The 15,982-nt window shown below is 37.1% G+C and overlaps 1 long non-coding RNA gene across 1 annotated transcript in view; it reads right to left on the minus strand.

Moving 5' to 3' along the window:
• Positions 1–15,982, minus strand: part of LOC134416728 (uncharacterized) — a 32,299-nt gene that overhangs the window by 11,955 nt on the left and 4,362 nt on the right. Inside the window, exon 3 of the long non-coding RNA XR_010027349.1 lies at positions 81–300. This is a non-coding gene — a long non-coding RNA (uncharacterized LOC134416728). The remainder of the gene's footprint in view (positions 1–80; positions 301–15,982) is intronic.

A 15,982-nucleotide genomic window follows, 5' to 3' on the forward strand; every position in this document is an offset into this window, starting at 1 on the left:
ATAGAAATAAGTATGATACAATCTACATCTGATTTTCATCTGATTTTAGCAGCACATCCTTGGTCATTAGTTGTAGTTACCTGAGTCTGGAGTAGCTGTGCTGGATGATGCATAATTGCCTGCTCTGGTGGCTTTTATGCCTTGGTTGTCAGAGGGAAGCCTGTGTGTAACACACCTCAGATCTGCTCCTGTACCACTGGGTTCCTAAACAGTATCCAGCATTACTGAGCAATTCCACTCTGTACACCTTGGGCAAACAGAAGGAATTGATTGTAGGTAACAATATTGCTTCCTTGATTCCTGTAAAAAAAAAAAAATAAACAAAAAACTAAAATCAAAATCAAATCACTTTCTTTTTTTTTTTTTTTTTTAAGGGTCAGAATTATTGCACATTTGGATTTGGTTTATTTGGTTTATTTCAATGAACATTCTCAGCAAAGGGCAAATAATTTTTGTTGAGAGTTATTTTCCATTTTGCAAACTTTTGGGGGATTTTTTTGTCAGCTGTATCTGAAAATGCACATAAATACTTCCCCAGCCCCTGGCTCTCAGGCATATTAACCACGAAGCATCACAGCATGCCATGTTAGTGAAGAAAAATTTGCTTTGACCAAGTGCAGGGTTCTGTATCTAACAATCTGTAACTCAAGCAAATTGAAGCCATTTTTCACTCAATTTCAGCTTCTAACATCTCTCCATTACAGATGTTCAAAATAACACCAGTATTTTTTTTTTAAATGAGAGATATCCCATTTGGGAAAATGTCACTTTTCCCATGCTCACATTCTGAAGTAAATTTCTGATCAAACATATCACACATTCCTTTTGGGTGGAAACCAAGCAAGTAATATTCCTGTCAAAAGCTAATTTTTTGTTTTTCTGAGTTTGAGAATAATTGAATAAAAAGGAAAATCACTCTGTTCCCTCAATCAAAGATTTAGTTGGCAGCATGATCAAATAACAAACTAGCATGATAAAGTGGATTAGCTGAGGTATGTGCTCATTTAAAAAAAGGGGTAGAATTAAATGTAAGGTGCTATCAAAGTATAATTGTAACACAGTGTTAAAAGTTGATAAATCTCTTGTCAGGGAGTGTTACCCATCGTGCAGACATCTGCACAAAACATTCCAAAAGTTGCACTACCTGCCTATTCAACACTTCTCTGCAAACACTCTGAAATTCATAAAAGCACAGCAATTCTCCTTTAGTTCCTGTGGAAAGTTTAGCAGGGCAAAATTAACTTGATAAGTACCCAGAAGTATTTTATTTTCAAACATGCATTTGTGTTTGAAATTCCCTTTTGGGGGTTAAAGAGGAGGTGAAAGTTGAGAGGTGATAGCTGAAAAATGTACTGACTCCAGTGGTGCTAATTAGTTACTTTTGTGTTGATCTGTCCTTTGGCAAATTCACAAATCACCTGAAAAAAAGTCTATATCAGAGACTAATAATTTTTAAATTAATTCAAATTAGAAGAATTCTACATGAACTTCCATCCAGAGAGCACAAATGTACTTCTCATCATGTAGGATGTACATACACACACAGATGCCCTTAGCAGACCCACACTTATAATGAAGTGTTATGAACTTTATGGCAAAGTAAAGCTGGTGTTCAAGATTTTAAGGAAACAGACTCCAATGTTAGACACAAAAAGAAAACCACACTAAATATCCCAGACCCAACTCCCCCCCAGTCTTAGCAGATAAGGCTTTCCTGCTTTCAGATGATAGCAAAGGATTCTGAATATTTCTAGTCCTACTCATACTACCCTGCCAGGTAGCAGAGACTGTATCATGCCTGAATGGTGACTAATGGAGTATTTCTGCTACAAATTCAGTCTAGGTTAGGGTTGGTACATTGTGAGCTTGCTGAATTTAGCTTTTTGTGGCGTCAGAACCTATGACTGGCTTCACCAGCCTCACTTTGAGTACTTCCCCACTGACTGTGCAGATTCATGTGTACAAGAACTTTGTTTGAATCAGTTAAGGCTGCGTGAGTACGACATCCATGAAGAGAAAAGCAAGAAAATGTCAGGTTATGGAACTCCTCTTAAAGGCACCTCAGTGCCCACACAACACATTTCCACTGACACGAGTAGACTTCACACTTCCCCACAAAACTTCCTTCTGCCTCCCAAATATAAGGGATCCCATCCAGCTCATTAATTTCACACTAAAGAACCCCCACACTGTAAGCCTGGCTCACCACTGAGTATTTCATAAAGTTAGTAAGGTCATTACGATGTGAATGTGTTAGATTTTGAAATAAAGAGGAAATGGGGGTGTTCACATTTTATTTATGCTTCAAATTTGTAGTTCAGAGCTGTCCAATTGACAACAATTTTTTTAGTTCTTTTTTTTGTTTGTTTTCTTTTTTTTTTTTTTTTTTAATAGAAGAACATGCAGGATCTATTTCTAATTCTATATTTCAGACTACCAGCTTGGAGTAAATGTTCTGCATTCATGCAACAGGTGATGGAGCAGAACAGCTGGTCCAAAGTTTAAGTGAGATTGAGTAGTAACTGAGGAATTATTAGTCTAAGAATATGAATTGAAACATGATAGATAAACACTATGGGCGATTTTTTAAAAGGATAAAGATACTACTTGGTTTCTGCTGAGTTACTTTTGACATTATCTGCTGCCTAATGAGAAAAAAACATTTAGTGTCATTTGATAAGGAAGCCAACTCCTGTCTTTCATACACTATTTTGTAGTATTACTACTTAATGGTGCTACCTGTTACCTGAATATGAAGCAATACTTTATAAAATCACCTGGTCACATATATTCTGCCTAGAGTAGGTAGCTCACATGAATTTTGAATGAAAATTAGAATTAAAGTAAGCAGTAATGAAATTTTAATCACAGTTGCCTGAATATTTTTGTCATTTTGTAGGCAAACTAGTTCTTTGGACTCATATTAGCGAAGCTATTTAGGATCTTCTGCATACAGAGAGTAACCAGAAATAACTACAGATTTAAAAAATCACTCAAAGAGACAATTTTGCAAACATCCTCTCTTCAATAGTTTTGAAATTCTGATTGCTTCTTTTTCTTTGAATTGTGGCGACATTCTTAGTTGATAAAGGCGGAAGGGTCAAGGAAGAAGTCCTAGTTAGGACTGTCTTTTAAAGGAATTTTAATTTTTTTTTAATTTTTAGTTGCTTGTTTGCTTTACCACTAACAGTATGGGGAGTAGTTTCTATATTATGTATCTAATTTCAACATCAGCTGCTATTTGTTAGAGTTTAGGTATTCTGGGCCAATCCCTACCAAGCCAGGTAAGCCAGAATTGTTGTGAAAGCATCATCCAAAAGGTGCCTATGGCAGTTCCATGTGCAAATCCTTAGCAGTAGGAAAGTTTTGAATTCCTGATAAAATGAGAGTTTTTCCTTTTCCTTCAGTGATTGGAGCCATGCAAATGCTACTCAAAATTGAGTTTTCTTACCAGATTTAATGTGATCTTTATAAGTCTATGGAAGCAATAGCTGAGAAAATTAACATTGTCTGGTATTAAATCTTTCTTCTTCTGATGAAGTCCAATGCACCATCCATGCTGCTATTGACATAGTTTTTTAAGGTTTGACTAATATGTTGAGTCAAGCCTGTTTGTTCACCACAGGCACAACTGGCACAATTATAAGGAGTGCCTGTTTAAACAAGTATACCACACCCTCCATATCAAGGGTAAAGCCCAGCTCCATTGGGGTTAATCCTTCTAATAATTCAATGATAATGATCTTTTTTCCAAAGTGCTTAGACTTTCTGTTTTGCTCAGAACAATGTATTGGCATCACAGTAGCTGAAATATTCACTGGACTATGCCATCATCATATAGGCACTCATTCATATCCATTTAAACTTCTCTTTGTGTCACATTTAATTGTCATTTGTCTCATCTCTGAAATTCCCACCTAGATAAAACTCCTCCTGTAACTGCTGAGACTTCGGTTAAAATAAGGGTACCCAAAAAAGACAGACAATCAGCATTACCACAAAATTAGTTTGTAGAAATCCATAGTTGATTTTTGATAGTACTAGTGCAATGTTAGAGTGCTTAAATTCTTAAAATTCTACTGGTGATGTTTACTGATGGTTCTTGCGCACTGTCTGCAATCTTTATAGTCTTAAATGTTAAAGAAGGTGAAAATAGTTGTTATTATTTGGAGAGTGCCAGAGAGATACAAAGAAATCAGGGAAGTTGCACCTTTTAGCATTTGTGTATCTGGTGTATTGTGCTTACCCTGTTTGCACACAGAAATGAGCATCCACACAAATGCTTTGTTGCCTTATCTGCAATCTAGCAGTGACTTTCTTTCCCTCTTATGGAAATCTACTGTTTTATCATGATTCTCATGGTGTCCGGTGTTTCTCTGAAATTTAATCAGCTGGTATTACCAAATAATATGTGCAACTTTTCTTATTTTAACAAACAAAGATATACCTGGTCCTTGCATTTGAAAAAAAAACAAGACAAAACCAGAAACCTGACCAACCACCCACTTCTCTAAGAATGTCAAAAGCATACTTCAAGGTTCGAAATATGGACTTTGAATAGAAGGAATCAAATTTATCCTCATCCATTTACGAGGATGTAGGGACAGCTGATGTGTTAGAACTCTGATTTTCAGAGCACTAAAGCTCTGAAAGATTTAGCATTAGGCACAAGCGACACATACACTGGATTGCTTCAGTTTAGTCCCATGATTTTTTATTTGATCAATCAACATTAGTGCATTCATTCTGTGAATGGACACTTACTCCAAAATACAAAAATATTAGTGAAGCAAATAATTCCTACAGTATCCCACTTTGCTACTCACTTGTGAGAGAGCTAGTTTAGGGGATTAGTATCTATGTTTGAAAAAAGCTGGAGTAACTAGCACACTGAACAGCTCTTTCTGGCAACAGGGAAGCCACTTAGGCAATTTATATTTGCAATATTGTTTACATGAGGGAATAATACTCCAGAGCACAGTATGTGAGCTATGGCAAGCAAGCATACACCCAATTTGTAAACATTTAATATGCTTGTTTTACCATAAAAATAGATTTGTAATTAGTTCCCAGGGGTTCTGGTACAATAAGATGAAGTTGAATTTCATACAAGATGAACAGAAGATTGTTGCTTCAGCTGAGACTTGGACAAGCATGCCAAGACCAATAAAATGAATGGGAGTCTTCCTACGTGTTTGAATGGCTTTACATCAGAATAAATAGCACGAAATTAAGAGTGACTGACAAGCCTGACACAGATATAGAGCTGTATCACCAGACCAGAGGATTTTTTTGTCTTGTCCTCAGTATCTGAGGTTGCTGTGTTCACATAAGCCTACATTTTTTACCAGCTAAACAAGACAGGATGATTAACTGTTCTGAGAGAGGGAGAAGCAAAGAAAGAAGTCCTAAAACATAAGAAAGTTTTAGATCAAGAAAAACATTATGGTATAAATCCCTTGGTTCAGTCTTACTGGATCTAGACTTAAGATCCAGTTTTGTAAAATTTATTCATGACATAATGAATTACAGTCATCCCCACATGACTGCTAATATAAACAAAATACCAAAAAAGCAGACTTGCAAAATTAGCTCCAAATCACAACACAATGTGGTGAGGCTCTGCACACATAAATTACATTTAAATATTTAAAGCAATTTTACTAACTCAAAACTCAGTGAAAACCAGAAACTTCAGTCTTCATGAGCATATTTGGTATAAGAAAATGAAATGTCTATGTGGAAGAGCTTGAAGCTTTTTCCGCCATAGGCATTAAAGACAGTTACAGCTTTGGGTTTTTTTAATGTTTAATTTAGATGATCAGCGCAGATGTTTCAGAGCTAAATTGTCTTTTTTTGTTGGCAGTATAGGCATGGTCTCATTACATCCTTCTCCCTCTCATCAACAGCTTTAGAGATTCAGATGCAATTTTGAGAAACTTGAAGAAAAGCATGAAGTTTTTTTTTTTATATTTTGCGATATTCATAATGAACTCCTAGAAGATCCTGCATGCCCAAGGCCTCTTCAGCAAATTCCCTTGGGAAAATATTCCAATGTGTCCTTGTATGTATAGATAACATATTCAAAATATATGAGATATATATTTAAAAATATCTGATTCCTATTTCTGCAATATCTGATACAAAATCTTTCATGACCTTTTCTACCCCCAAAAAAAACAATATAGATTTTGTCTAAATCTATATGATGGTTTTATCATTTTTACATATGGATAATATATTATATATAATATATATGCTTTTTATATATACATATTATAAAGTAAATTAGTTACTTTCAATTTTTCTGTGCAAAGCAATTTAACTATTATCAGTTCTGTAACGAAAACGAATCCCTCTCTTCCTACTGCTTTCTTTTTAATTAATGATTTTTGTGTATATTACTACTCCTTAATCTGGCTTTTGAATTTATGGCATGGATGTAAGGTCTTGAACTAACAAGTCCTGTTTGTCACTTTACCTCCCCTGGTAATGGACCCCTCCTATAGAGGGGACATAGAGGGACAAGGATTTCCCAAAAGTGACCAGAACATTTTTACAGCAAGGTCTCTAGCCCTATCATGTCTCTGTAGTTGGTGGCGTTTAATTTCAGAATGGATGGGTTCTTTCCTGTTATTTGGTTGGTGAGAAGAGAATGTCTTGTACTAGTTTAATCAAGAAAGATTATTATATAACATCTGTCAGATTGACTTGTACCATATGGGCCCTAGGCCATCTTCTGTAAGAGAACTTACAGAGACATCTCAAAATGTCTGTGAAAATAGAACATATTTTTAGAATTGTAGAATACCTCCTACACTGCCAAATGAACCTGTCAAAAGCGCATCTTGATTTCTTCAGCTCTAACAACTCATGCTTGTTTGCAGTAATGATATTTATTGACCAAAAGTGGGTGGTAGGGATTTTTGTATCTGCTTTTGCAGATGTGAAATTAACAGTATGGAAGGATTTTTAGGGTTTTTTGGATTTTTTTTGGTGGGGGGGAGTTTTTCTAAAAGTTCTAAAGTGATCTCTATTTTAATTTTACACGTGAGGAGGAAAGATAAACGAAACCAAGTAATGAGTAGAAAAGAGGAAAACAAAAAGTGACAAAATAAATGAGAAGCATTTACATGATCCTGTGTTGTTGTCAGGATCCAAACACAAAGATTACACATACTTGACCCTATTCCTGGTCCAAAATTAGATTTTCAGTGACAGTAAGAAATAAAATTTTGAAATAGTAATGCTCAGTTCTGGGGTGGCAAAATGCCATCTTGGCATGGAGCTACTAGAGCTGGTTTGAGAAGAGTGAGGGAAAGAGGCAGTAGGAGTGCAATTCACCTGTCAGGATTAAAGGCTCTTCAAGGGGGCAGAGGAGATTGGAAGAAGAGGATTTGAGAAATATGGGAGAGCATCTAATGGCTCAGTATGTGGATTTTGCACTCTGTATGTTTTGTTTACCTGGCTAGTGGTCTTTGAAGGACGGTGCACTCCTAGGCTACTTACCACGGTAGGCATGGAATCTCCAATTGCTGAACAGGAAGGTGTTCTATCTAGCTCCTAAGACAGCAATCAAGCAGTTGGCTGATATAATCATGGCTGTTGGGATATGGAAGATAATGAAGAAGCCCAAGCATAATTAAGAACAAACATAAATGAGGTTATAAAGAAAAGGAAAGTGAAAGTCCATAAATTGTTCTAAAAACGGGCTCTGTCATAAGACTAGCAGTAACTACCAGTAATTAGTGGGTCTTTCATTAAGTAATGTGTAGATGGAAGACCATTTTGTCTGGATGTATGCACTGACACCTTTCTGTTGAGAACATCCGTGTAAGGTGGGAAAGCATCATTCACATCTTGTAAAAGAATCAACCTATCAGTGGTCCACAAAAATGTGTCTTGTCCTACTCCTGCAGTCACCTGGCTATTATCAGATATTATCAGATTGTCAGAATTCTGGCAATCTACACTCATTGAGGTCGAGATTTTTAAAGGCAGTAAGGGCAAGACTGTAGATGCTTAGCAGCACCATGCATGTACTGTGTAAAGAGCCACTGCTCAGTCATTAGTTACTCTCCCAGATACCTGGAGGGGAGTTAGAGCACACAAGGAGGGGAGTGCACGAGTGTCTGAGCTCTGCCAAAGGAGCTGGTATGACAATATGGTGTAGCACATGTGCCAGCACACTGGTTTAGCCTCAGGAAGCAGCCTGCCTGTGAAAGGAAGCCAATGGACATGAACTAAGCTTTACATCTCAGCAAGCCCAATGAGTTTGGCATGACACTGTGCTGATATGACTACAGCACGGACCATGCTCCTTTTTGCACTATGGATCTTTTTTTTCCATCCACGGGCATCAGCTTCCACCTAACATGCCAGCTGCTCAGAGCCTGAGTTCAAGGCACAGTCCTGAAGGTGCTAAAGGATTTTAAGTTAGTAGAGAGAGCATCTAGTAGCATTTTTCAGGGCATAGCTGGTACCTGTGGTAAGTCACATACCCTTTTACTTTGGCACAAAATCTCATTCTGAGGCCTTACACTAGGCACAAGCATGGCAGCTCTCCAGTGCCATGTAGCTCTGAGTAGGAATATGGAAAATTCCATTAATAAGCAGATGGACCAACACTTGCTCCGAGAATGCATGTCTTGGTAGATGGATGCTGAAGGGCGAGCGGAGGGAAGGATGACTGTAATCTCGAAAAGTGCAACTGGGACTTGTTTAGGATTATGATGTTTACTGCCTCTTTGCTTACTGTACCTCTCCATGTAGCTGCCCAAGTAATCTGCTCTGTTTAAGGCAAAGTCAGGTTCAGGGACTAGAAATACTTGCATTGTGTTTCATCAGTTCTTACCCAAGAACCAGTAACTAACAGTTGAGCAACTTTTTGAATTGCGTCTTAATGCAACAGACCATGTTTGTTTGAGAGCTGTGCCCTCAAACATTGGCCTTAAATCACTGGCACTTTGCACTGAAATGCAGTGAGGGAGAAACACTCTCAATTCAGGCAGCATTCTCCCTTGAGAGGCTGCAATGAAAACCTGAAGGGTGGCCCCTGCAACTTCCAGGAGAGGTCTTTCCCCACCTGTGGGAGTGCTTACTGCCATCTTCCAGAGCAAACATTGTGGAGCCATGTGATTAAGTGCTTGCCATCAGGAAGTAAATTTAGGCAAGAGTTTATGCAGCTGAGGCAACCAGAATATTCTGCCCAGAAGAAGCAACAGCAGACCATTGACTCAGTGAAAATAATGGAGAGTTAGTTTTGGATGCTGCTGCATCAAAGCTGTAATTGCCTGAAAGCAAAGGTTCACTTAGTCTGTGCTAAATACATGTTTGGCTGCAAACAGCTCTGCCATGACCCCTAAATTACTGAGTGAGCTGATAATAATTTAAGATGCTTTTAGAAGTGGTCCTGGTGCAGCTGCCAGAGGGTAGACGGACAGCATGGCTCCCACCAAAACATGGCTGAGAGGCACAGCTAGAACAGCACATCTCTGTGAGAGGCCGCGTGGAAGGCAAGAGGAATTCAGCTGCTGGTCACAGGTCTCTAAGGGCTCAGAGACACCACCCAAACTTACCCCAGCACAACAGCTTACGCTGCTATAACTGTTCCCACATTTGATCTTCATGCACGTACTCCTTGGTTAAAATTCACTTAAACTTTTTTCTTTGAGGTTAAGGGTCTTCACCTTTGTTTGCCACTGCTCTGTCTTTGATGTATAACCGACCCTCTGTGAGAAAATGAGATTTATGAGTTCTGTGTGTGTCCCAGCTTTCAGGAAATGTACACAATATAGACTTTTAGATTTGAGATCAATAGGGAAGTAATCGATCAATTAATACATGTAATGCAGCCATGGCTCCTGACTTGGCAAATTAAGCAAGTAATCCATCCTGTGCACAGCATGGACCATGCTACTTGCTAAAATCTATCAAAAATCAGGCACCTTAGTGGAAAAGTGTTGTGCCACCCAAACAAGCAATCCTCTATAAAATCACCTAAAAATCTGGTCCCTGCTTCCTGTCACTCAAAGAACACGTGTGGTAGTGCAGGCAGTGGTTTCTAAGGTGTGTTTTTTAAAAGCACCTAAGATACCCACAGCTGGCATAACTGGTTTCATGTAGGCAAGAGCTCTACATGCCGGAGTTTTCACTGTAGATGTTCTTGGCCATTACCCATTGCAACAGGAGATTGCAGATACTATTGATGGAAATGTGTTGTCAGAATGGAGCATTTCAGAGGGCCTAATGTCAATTTTGCATTGATCTTCAGAGAAAGAAAAGAGATTGGTAAGAGACTACAGAGCTTATGAAGCAGCATCACAATGCTAACAGGTCACATGTGCCCAGGATAACATATGCTGCTTCTTAGCAGAGATCTGTAGCCTGGATACAATGCCATGCTGATATGGCCATGTGTTTGCCAGAGAACTTGGAGTACAGGCAAAAGTCATTAGAATACATCTATACCTGCCACGTAGCCAAACAGGCAAGAATGCATCTGAAGTTACTTTAGAAATTTTTGTTGCAGATACATGGAATTTGGTGTGTCTGCATGGTTTCATTAAAGAGAAAGGCAGCATCTGCTTTGAACATAGCAGAAATAAAGTATTGCTGGCTACGCCAACTCTGAAAGCCTAATAGCAGCTTTTGAAGGCTGTTGCTGCCTTTGAGGTAGCATTCCAAAAGACAGGTTATTGACTGATAGGCAATTAGAAGGTTTTGATTTATTTTCACAAGGAAGATTTGAATACAAATATAAATATTGCCAAAGCGGATTGCATAAATGGCAGACTGCTTATATAACTCTGGATATGTGTCATAGGCAAGCATTTATAGAAATTCAGCAAGTTTCCTTCATTAAGTACAGATTAATTCTAGCTGATCTCCAGCTTCATCTGCTTCAGATCCAACTGAAAATGAGTCTGCAAAAATCTGTATTTTCTCATGTCAGTTTGAAAGCTTCTGAACTATTGATCAAACAAATTTGGAAGATCTTGAAACACGCAGCAAAGGGAAAACAATCACGTGTATTTCTTGAGCATGAATTGGCAGGAGGGAAAGGTCATTCCATTGACAGGCTGCAAACAAAGGGCACTTCTTTTTCTGGCAGCTGGAAACAAAAGTCATCATTCCCTCAGAAGTGTAATATTTGTGAGCTCAAAAATGCATTGCAACAGCAGGAAAAAATAAAAAAATTGCCCACCCTGTCCAGGACACAGAAGATGTACCCTGTGCCTATTGTCCCCACTTTTTCTGCTTCAACATCTCCCACAAGAATGGGGAGGCACTTGCTAAGTAAAATTAAGGGAGGAAAAACACCAAACTGAGCAGCCAAATACATTTAATCTGTTGGCTACCAGTATGTAACTTCCTTGGTAACCAACACTTAGGATTAGAATAGGAGGCTACTAACAAAATGTGGGCATTCTGAAATAATGGTATTTCCAAACCAGACGCAGCTTTGAGAAATGGAGGTCATAGCTCCATATTGCAGCTATTGTTTTACTAAAGCCCTGATGAATGCCAACACTCCATCCCTAGTATTTTGACTATTTTCTTACAGACATGTGTGCAAAAAAAAACATTATGACCTTTTAAAATTTGCTCTAGACAAACAACTTATTAGTTTTATAGTGATAATGGGTTTGGTGTCTAAAATGTGTCTATCAAAAGCATACAATGCTGAATGATGTCTTAGGGAATTTTATTAGGCTTGGCAGTGGCCTGTGGTAAGATTGTGTCTATATTTACTGAGATCATCTTTGCTATTATGTTGCATAAGTTAAAAAAATATTTGCTATGCAGTAGCATTAAAAAATAATTATTGTCAAAGATTGGCTTTTGCTACTTTAGAGGTAAATATAGGCATATTTGCATTCTTTCTCCTAAGGGAACAGACACTGAAACTTCTTGTTTTTCAACAGCCTAATATTAACACTTACTTGCTGGGGTCAGATTTTGGTATCTCTATTATCTATCGTGGGGCACTACTTCAGCTGTGTTTTCTGCTTTTAGTCAGTTACATCACAGCAACCTTTGTACAATATACATTTTATTTCTTAGCTTTGTCACAGCTCCAAAAAGACAATAAAAAAACGAGCCAGGTTTTACATTGTCAATATCAAAACACTAATTCCATTTTCCTTATATACTGTGTGATTAAAACTGTGCAATTAGAGGCAAACCAACTATTTCTGTTCTGCTTAGGGTGCCAAGGGGGTGGTCCATTATCATGACATGTGAGACAGCAAAACACCAGTCTTGGTTTTCACTTTCCAAAGCAGTATTTGCTTTGGTGCCAATTAGGAAATTCTTTTTTATCTGTAAATCTGGCAAATTTTAGTTAAAACAAAAAAAGCACAGATGGTCAATAGACATAGAATTCTAATTTTCAGAACAGAATCAACAAAGTTGAGCACAAGCCTTGTAAATGCAATATTTTTGTAAAAAGTCATTTATTACATGAATATCAAGAGGCACCAGTTTTCTAAAGTTCACATTATCTTTTTAAAAAGTGCATACTCCTAATATTTTATGTAAGAAAAGGAAGTTTTCTTAAGCAAAAATGATTCTTTTTTATATTATTCTCTACTGCAGATAAGTGAAGTGCAATTTCCAGCACAGAGACTGCAACAACTACCACACCAGTCTCTTGGTATATTTAGGAAAGTAAAACACAGATCTGGGAGGCTGTTCACCCCTCAAAATTTACTCATTTCCTTACCAGCTGCAAGATCAAACTGAGGAACCTCTAAAGACTAATGAGAAAGTTGCCTGTAAATTTGGTACTACCCATAAGATTTCTGAGATTCTTTCACTGGGCAGGATATTAAAGACTCAGTCCAAGTTAAAGTTAATACATCATTTGTCACATAGAGAGTTTCTATTAAAAATTTCAGACCTACATCATTATGCACCATCTCACCATCATTAAGTATGTTCTTCATGGCTGACTAAAGTTAGCAAAGACACACTAATAACCAGAGAGCAATTACTGCTGAGAATTGTTAATGCCTCCTTTCACACAGACCATGCTCAAGCGTGCAATAGTTGTATCTTCCTCTCAGCTCTCTCTGGGTACCAACAGGTTCACAAATCATTGTCCTGCCTGGTCCCCATTCCCTGCAGAGAGCTGTCTCAAATGGTGTTAGAAGGCTGAGTATAGACACCTGTTGAGATTTCACTTTATTTTATCTTAATCAGACTCTACAGACTAACAGAATATTAGGCTTGGTGGAAGGTCTTCTCACAGTAAGTATCAGAAGTCATTGTCCTGATTTTTTGGGTCCTCACCATTGACTGTAATGCATGTCTGGCTTATACAGGTGCATTTGAGGGGTTTCACTTTGATAGGGGATTCCAGATGGCTAGAGAATTGATTTGTCCTCTGAACTCTCCCCAGGAGAACTGCCTGTACTCTCTTTTACCCTTCTCATTTGATGTTTTACACAAAAAACTCAAGAGGATTCCTACTTTCATAGTGAGTTTAAGCTCCTCAATGCTTTTTCTTTAAACACAAATTCTCACTTTTTCATTCCTTTGCCACATCTGAGAGCAAGGGACAGTTCAGTCCAAAAGAGAAGTTTGTGGTAGAAAAGAATTTGAAGCAAATATTTTGTTTGGCCCTGTCCTTTGACAGCACCATAACCTAAACACTGAGTTTTACTTGCAGAGTGAGTTGCTTTTAAGATGTTCATTCTGAGCGAGACTGAAGCCCTGGGCAACCTAGAAAAACTCCAAGGCAATTGATTAGTGACAGTTGTAGACTTCAGTCAACACACCTATCGAAAAACAAGTTTTCTATCTCTGATTAGGGATTTCATAATTTCTGCCACTCTAGTATCTGAAAAATTATGGAGTAATTCCTGCTTTATATTAGTGCTGAATTCAGTCATACCCAGTGGCAGGAATTTCTTATGTGAGTTATCCTACCATTGGGATGAGCTGCCCTTCAAGGCCTGAATCTCGTACCTCCAGGCTATCATGATGCCCTGATTTTTCAGATTAGCATTTGATTCACTCTTTTCCTTCTTATTTTGATTACTAATCCCCACAATAAAAACATTGACCCAAAATAAATGTATATACAAAACACTATATACATACATACATACATACATACATACATACATATATATGTAGATATGTACATATATATAAAACACAGTGTTTGCTTGCTTTGACACAAATAGTTCAGGAGTAAATTTCTTTGCAATGCATTGTGATAATTTGAAAACTTGTGAGTGAAATAACCACTACAGTGCCCACTCACAAATCTCAACACTGGGAAAAATTCACATATGCTGTTAAAATTATGGATCTGAATGGTCATGCTAAGCTTATTATTCAGTAAAGAATATTTAAAGAACCATATGTATGCTCAGTGGTCTGTAAGCAGCTTTTAGATTTAAAAGTGCTCATCCTTCATAACTCCCTTCAATCCTGAAACAGTGCAAATATTTCATAGAAACAGATATTTCTTTGTACATGCTGAAAATTTCTCCTCAAGAAACTCAGGCATAAGTGCTGCTTGAATTTCAAGTGTCTTCCAGGATTCTTGTCAAAATATTCCTAAGTTTTTAAAGGTCAGATACAATGTTTGCACAATACATATAATTTTAACCTGGGTTCTCAAACACATATAAACAATACAGGGAATCTTTCTAATTTATATTACTTAGAAAGTGATTAATTGTCCCATTCATATTGTTTAGAGGATGGGAAATGCTTGTTCCAAAATATGAAGGGAAATATCATAAATCAGGGAATAGCTAACAATAAAGAAATCTAGATACTTGTAAGTATTGTAAACAAAAAGAAACTCAGCCATAAGTAAAAAACTAGGACAAAACAAATAAATGTTGCCTTGCTTGGGAGTAGAACAGCAGTTTACCAATGGAATTAAATCAGTGATCCACTTAATCTTGTGTCTGGCAGCAGATAATACTGGGGACAGGAAGTTAAGAAAAGACATCCAAAATGAAGAAATGCAACTCATCTCTCAGTACAAGCAATTCCTTCCCAACTCCAGGAAAATTCTGATTAATTTGGTCATGAATGTCTATATGCAATATTTTTCAAAGTTGTCACCTAATTATCAGTGGATGTGCTTATTACTCATTACTCATCCAAATATCTTAAAAAAAATCTTTCACAGCTCTTGGCTGATCAATGTTTTTTCCATCAAATTACACCAATTCATTTGGTATAGTATAAGAGATGTAGCCTGTTGTCAATTTTTAATTTGTTAGCTCTTAATTCAGCATTTTCCATTTCTTTTATTTTTCCATTTTTATACCACGTATAGCCACATCCCCATCTCATAACCCCCTTTAACCTTCTCTTTTTCATTATTATTTGTATATAACTTATGCCTCCTTGATTCAACTCTTTCCTCAGTGATGTAGACTTACGTTCTAATACCTTACAATTCTCCTAAACAAGTCAGACTCTCCTTACCTATTTTCATTCCACAATAGTGTTTAGAATGATAAAGTTCACTCTCAGTCCAATATGCATTAGTATTTTCTAGAAATTTAGAAATTTTGATTGCTATTACCAAGCATAGCTTCTCCCTGAGCTTTCTATAGGCATGATGATAGTAATTTAAAACATGAAAATAGATATTCATATTATTATTTGAAATTTTCCCACCATAAATATTAATTTACAAGCATTTTATTTTACTATTCATATGGCTCTTATTAGTTTTGGGAAGTCTTCTGACTAGTTCTCTTGCCTAGATGCCATAAACTGCCTTTTCAAGATCATTATTAAATATATGTAAATGCACATATTAAACACATGTTGAAATATTTTGCTAACATTCTTATTGTTTTGAAGTTGCTCCTTATATCTGAAAGGCATTTTTACTTTAATATTTTGTCTTTTACAAAGGTCTACTCAATTACTTTTCTTACATAATAACTGATCAGAAGGACATCAATAATGACTAAATAGAATACACCAAGTTTTCCCT

This window comes from Melospiza melodia, chromosome 3, assembly GCF_035770615.1.
Source record: "Melospiza melodia melodia isolate bMelMel2 chromosome 3, bMelMel2.pri, whole genome shotgun sequence".
Classification (NCBI taxonomy): Eukaryota; Metazoa; Chordata; class Aves; order Passeriformes; family Passerellidae; genus Melospiza; species Melospiza melodia.